This window comes from Cebus imitator, unplaced genomic scaffold (assembly GCF_001604975.1).
Source record: "Cebus imitator isolate Cc_AM_T3 unplaced genomic scaffold, Cebus_imitator-1.0 Scaffold217, whole genome shotgun sequence".
Taxonomy (NCBI): domain Eukaryota; kingdom Metazoa; phylum Chordata; class Mammalia; order Primates; family Cebidae; genus Cebus; species Cebus imitator.
In genome coordinates this window covers 2,324,374-2,330,009 of record NW_016107532.1, presented here as the reverse complement: position 1 = coordinate 2,330,009, position 5,636 = coordinate 2,324,374, and the positions used below count along the sequence as shown (strand labels likewise).

Genomic DNA, 5,636 nt, shown 5'->3' with positions numbered 1-5,636 from the left:
ACCATGCCCAGCTAATTTTTTGTATTTTTAGTAGAGACGGGGTTTCACCATGTTGACCAGGATGGTCTCGATCTCTTGACCTCGTGATCCACCAACCTCGGCCTCCCAAAGTGCTGGGATTACAGGCTTGAGCCACCGCGCCCGGCCTCGGCTGTTTTTCTATTTATTTCTCCATAGTTATCGCGTCTTTTTTCCACCTTTCAAAAATCATTACAAATTCCAGTCAATGATGGCATGTCTTCTAGAATTATTAGAAATTTATACTGTCTAATATATTTTCTAAAAGCTTATGGGGTTTTGGCTCCCAGGTAGCATAGGTCCAAATTAACATTACTGAACCCATTATTATTTGGCAAGCACTGTGTGTTTATCATCATGTGTGTGCCACTTAATCTTCATAACGGTTCCATGAGCCAAGCACCATTATGCTTATTTTAAAGATAGGAAACAGGTGCAGAAAGGTACATTAACTCTGTCCAAGGTTACACAGTTTAACAAGTAACAACCAACATTCAAACTCAGGATTATACAACCCTAAATAACTCATACTCTATGATATACCTTGAAGCTAACTCACTGACCCAGAGGATGGAGGGGATTCTGTAGCAAAATCTGTTATTTCTCAAATTATTCCCAATAAATAGACAGTACAAGATATTTTTCAAGTCAGTTCTGCAGCTTAAAACAAATTTAGCCATGCCTGCCTATGGTACAGATGATAAATTTCATGACACTGAATGTTAGGCCTTCCAGAACTGGAATAAAAATATTCCTGAGTCGGGGTGGGGGGAAGCTAATATTCTCAGGGATGATTTTCCCAGTGGGTAAGCAGCCTCAGCTCCACAATTTCTCTAAGAATATACTCCTGGGCTTTATGACAGTGAAACACATTAGGAAAACTATTAAAGTTTTAATGAAAATAAACATTTGCTACCTGTCCAAGTGTAAAGACACAATCTCTGAGGACACTGCTGTCTTCTCAAATGTTTTTCATACTCATTCTTTTCCACACTTAAAAACAAACTCAGCTATACCAAATCCTAGGAAATAAAGCATTGTCTAGAAGCACTCAGCCCTGTAGAACAATCTGAAAGCTGGGCTGAGCTAGAATATATAAAAGAGGCTCAAGAAAGGAGAGACAGTCACTTCCTGTCCATCCCACAACACCCCTTTGTCAGCACAACAGTTCTCCCACTTGGCAAAGGCTGTGTATATTTTGTGTATACACGTAATGGACTCCAAAAGCACAGATTTTATTTTTTCCTTTTATTTTCCCCCATTGTTCTCCCAAACCTGAAAATGAAGCCAGGGAAAAAAACAAACAGGGATTTGAGAGAACTGGTTATAGTGAAATCAGCAATGACTAGAAATAAGTAGGCCTGGATTCAGGTCCTGGTCCTATCACTGAGTAGAAGGAGAAAGCAAGAACAAATCACTAAGCTGGGCTTTAGTTCTACCTCCTGTGAAATGAGGCAGTGGGGCTAGATTAGGGCTAGCAACATTCTAGCACACATTCTCTAACCCTCTGCTCCAAACACAGCTGTCTTTCCTGTTGTACTGGAGACCTCAGATTCTTCCCATACAATACATTAAATAACTCCAGACAGTTACTATCAATTAATTTGAGCAGGCACAAGAAAAGACATCTATTAGTTACCGCTAGATTATGATTGCTAGGTGACTCTTCAACTGAAACTCCACTCCTTAATACTTTCCCTCAACTAAATGTTCTTCAATACAAGTTGGCACATTGTAGAACCCAAGTCATGGAACACTACCTTGTGCCCTTGAGTTGACATATTAAAGCAGAATCAAGAGCAATTCCTCTTTAAACCCAATATAAACAGTTTAAGGAACTCGGGCTGCTAAACTTTGTTAGACATTTGCAGAAAATTTAAAACAACAACAACAACAAAAATACAAGTTTGCTGTGTTGCCTTTTAATTGCACAGGGAATTAAATCTCCCGGTCAGAAAAAAAAAGAAAAAGAAAAAGATCTCTCAGGAATTGCTGGTCTGAGTTCACATACTAACAGGTGATAATATCTAGGTTTTGTAAAGTTTAAAATCTGAAAACAGACTGGATATGGGACCTGAAAGTAAGCAAAGGAAGAGACATGAAATGGAAGAGAACACAACAGGCATCAGTTCAGCTAGAGGTCTTCCTACATTCCATACCCACATAAGTACACTGCTATTTTCAGAGAAGTGGATGCAGAACCTTATCAGGTAAATAACAGGAAAATAAGACGAATTATTAATGTCATCCTTATTATTTCCTCAAACAAAATGAAAAATGAATGAGAAGACCCTGGCGACTTCGGAATCCTAAGGTCTGACATTCCATGATTCAGCTGGCTGTCTGGCCCATTACTTTCCACCATTTTCTCAGGCGCACTTTTTAAGGGTGTTTTGAACTGCTCACTTCTTCCTCCTGCTGGGAAGTTGCTGGGTTTGGCAAGCTCTCTCAAAATACCATAGATCTTCATGGCCAGCAGGTGGTGCTCTTATTAAGCCCCTTTCACAAAGTTAACAAGATTTTCCCCAAGGTTATATATCCTCTGTATTTCCAACTAAGGATTAAATGGACTTGATTACTTGAGATGATGAAGAAAGCAAAGCCCCCTTCCTGCTGGAATACTAACAGGTTATTATACTCTAGTCTCTCTACCTTCCACAGCCAGGCAAAGAGTTGGCTGTAACAACAGTCTCTCAATTTCTATCACCAAAACACACTTAATGAGAGTGGCTGAGGTACAGTCAAGGTGTGAGACAAAACTCCAGGATGAAGAGCAGCAGCTGGTTGTCATTCTAACAAATTACACAAACTGGATAGGAAACAGCATTAAAACTCTACTTAAAAAAAAAAAAAAATCTGTCATACGGGGCCAGAGAAAGTATCACATTCAAACAATTTCTGTATTTACGTTTGATATAAATGTAACTAACCATCCACAGAAATTAATGAGTCAAAATCATTTTTAACCCTGCTATGAAAAAAAAAAAACTTGGAAATCCTTCTTGAGTCCTCTCTTTTAGTAACTGCCCACTCTCCGTATTCTAATCCATTAGCAAGACCAGTCAACTCTACTTCTAAAGCAGTGGGTCTCAATCAGAGGTGCTTTTAACCCTCCTAATTACTTGGCAATGTGTAGAGACATTTTTGGTGGTCACAATGGGGGTTGTAGCTGGCCTATATGGATAGAAGCTAGGAAAGGTGTGAAATACCTTATAANAAAAAACTTGGAAATCCTTCTTGAGTCCTCTCTTTTAGTAACTGCCCACTCTCCGTATTCTAATCCATTAGCAAGACCAGTCAACTCTACTTCTAGAGAAGAGGCTGTAAAGGGTGGCCCAGTAGGCAAATTACCACACAAGTGCTTGACCCACACAGTAGTATGCCAAGCTGCTCTTATTGTTATGCTATACAGTGATGTACAGGGAATCCCAATACTTCAGGGGGTGTTATTTACAAAGAATATTATGTGAATGGTGCCCTTTGGAGTTGGCTATCTCTGCAACCATGGGAGTCTTCCTATTTCCAAATGGACTGCATTCTGAATGTGGCAGCTGTTTGGATCTAAGCAAAATTATTCCAACAGAAATAATATTAGATATGGTAACCAGGTCGTCAGGTCAACCCACTGAAGTGTAATTAATCCACAGGCAAATAAAATAGTTCATAGAGCCTCCGTGTGTGTGTGTGTGTGTGTGTATGTATGTGTATATATATATATATATATATATATATTTTTTTTTTTTTTTTTCCCCCTCCATAGTCTTTTAAGGAGAATTTAATGACCAACTTTCTCATCCAAACCCCAGGGCCATGGCTAGAAGCTCTTTGTATATGTGTGAAACATAGGAAAACAGGATTAGAGGTAGGAAAATAAAAATAATAAAAACTAGAAAAGAAGGAGTGTTCCCTATATCTTTCTTTCCATTCCCCCTCACTGCTGCCTATAGTTGCTTGGAATAATGGTGTGGGAGGTGTAAGGTATGCCGCAGGGCAGCATTCATGTCAGATCTATGATGTAATGCAGTCAGCAGGACAGAAAGTGTTCAGAGGAAATGGAATCTCTTAGTAGAGTTGCTGAATGATGGAACAGGAGCTGACAGACACACGGTCTGGGTATATTTGAGGGTTGGCAAGATTATCTGCAACTGTATGTGGTAATGCTGTTGACAAATAAATGATGTTGTGTTTAGCAGGTAATATCCAATTAGTGCACTTAAGTGTCAGGGCTTCCTGTCCTTCTTCAAGTATGAGACTATATGATTCAACACAGTAATTCAGAGAATAACCCAACAAATGTTCCCAAGTCTTCCTGGTGGCTCTGTCTGTAGACAGAATCCCAGAAAGGGTAAAAAGCTGATTTCTCTGAATAATCTGTCTGGAAAGGAACTTGAAATACGGCAAAAGGAAGGACAGACATCAGATAATCTGGGTTTGAACTGTGAGGGCATTCAAACTCATTAGGCATGTAGTTTTAGATAAGCCACAACCTTACCAAGCCTGTTCTTTCAGCACTAAAACTAAGTAACACCTTACAAGATTTCTGGGCAGGGCGTGGTGGCTCATGCCTGTAATTCCAGCATCTTGGGAAGTCAAGGTGGGCGATCACTTGAGCCCAAGATTTTGAGACCAACATGGGCAACATGTGAAACCTCTTCTCTACTAAAAATGCAAAAAAAATTAGCCAGGTGTGGTGGCGCGCACCTGTAGTCCAGCTACTCAGGAGATTGAAGCAGAGGATCACCTGATCCTGGGAAATCCTTGCTGCAGTGAGCCAAAATCATACCACTGCATTCCAGCCTGAGCAACAGAGGGAGACTCTGTCTCAAAAAAAAGATTTCTGAAAAAAGCAAACGGACAAATATGAGAAGAGTACTATAAACTGTAAAATACTATACAAATAATAACTGCAGTTGCATGGACTCTATAAATCCAACGCCAAGGTAAGGTAAAAGTCAGTGGCTCTAGAATCTGAAGCACAGAGGAAAATGTTTTTAGGTTTTCCACTCACTGTGTTCAGGTTTATTTACTGCTCCACCAACTCCTGACTATCCATGTGTTCCAGGTTTTCTGTTTCCTTTCTCTTACAAGAAATCACATGGCAGCAGCAATATTACACTACATCCTTATCACAGTCAGAGTGGGTTCTGGTAACAAAAGCCAAAAATTCTGGAATCTACTGGATATAGGTGGCCAGAAATTCAATCATTTAAAGAACAGATACAGAACAGGGGATTACAGTTAGCTAATGTTTGATCAACTGTCAATTAGAAGGATTCTTTCTAGGATAAGAGTTGGCAATGACTTTTTATTAATAAACTTTTGTTGGAACACAAGCAGGTCCATTTGTTCACATATTGTCCATGGATGCTTTTGTGTGACAATGACAGGGTTGAGCAGTTGTGACATGAACCGACATCAATTACACGGCTTACAAAGCCTAAGGTATTTACCACGTGGCTGTTGAAGAAAATGTTCAGGCCGGGCATGGTGGCTTACACCTGTAATCCCAGCACTGTGGGGGGCCAAGATGAAGATGAGTGGATCACCTGAGTTTAGGAATTTCAAAACCAGCTTAGGCAATGTTAGTAAGACCCCATCTTTAAAAAAAGTTAAAATTT

General features: G+C 39.8%; 1 protein-coding gene and 1 long non-coding RNA gene across 8 annotated transcripts in view; one reads left to right on the top strand and one right to left on the bottom strand.

Annotated features, from left to right (window-relative positions):
- KANSL1 (KAT8 regulatory NSL complex subunit 1) overlaps positions 1–5,636 on the bottom strand; it is a 215,256-nt gene that overhangs the window by 12,202 nt on the left and 197,418 nt on the right. The gene's annotated exons all lie outside the window — the stretch shown is intronic.
- Positions 2,006–3,766, top strand: LOC108318305. The gene is made up of 2 exons (XR_001831103.2): positions 2,006–3,037; positions 3,311–3,766. It is a non-coding gene; the product is annotated as an uncharacterized LOC108318305 (long non-coding RNA).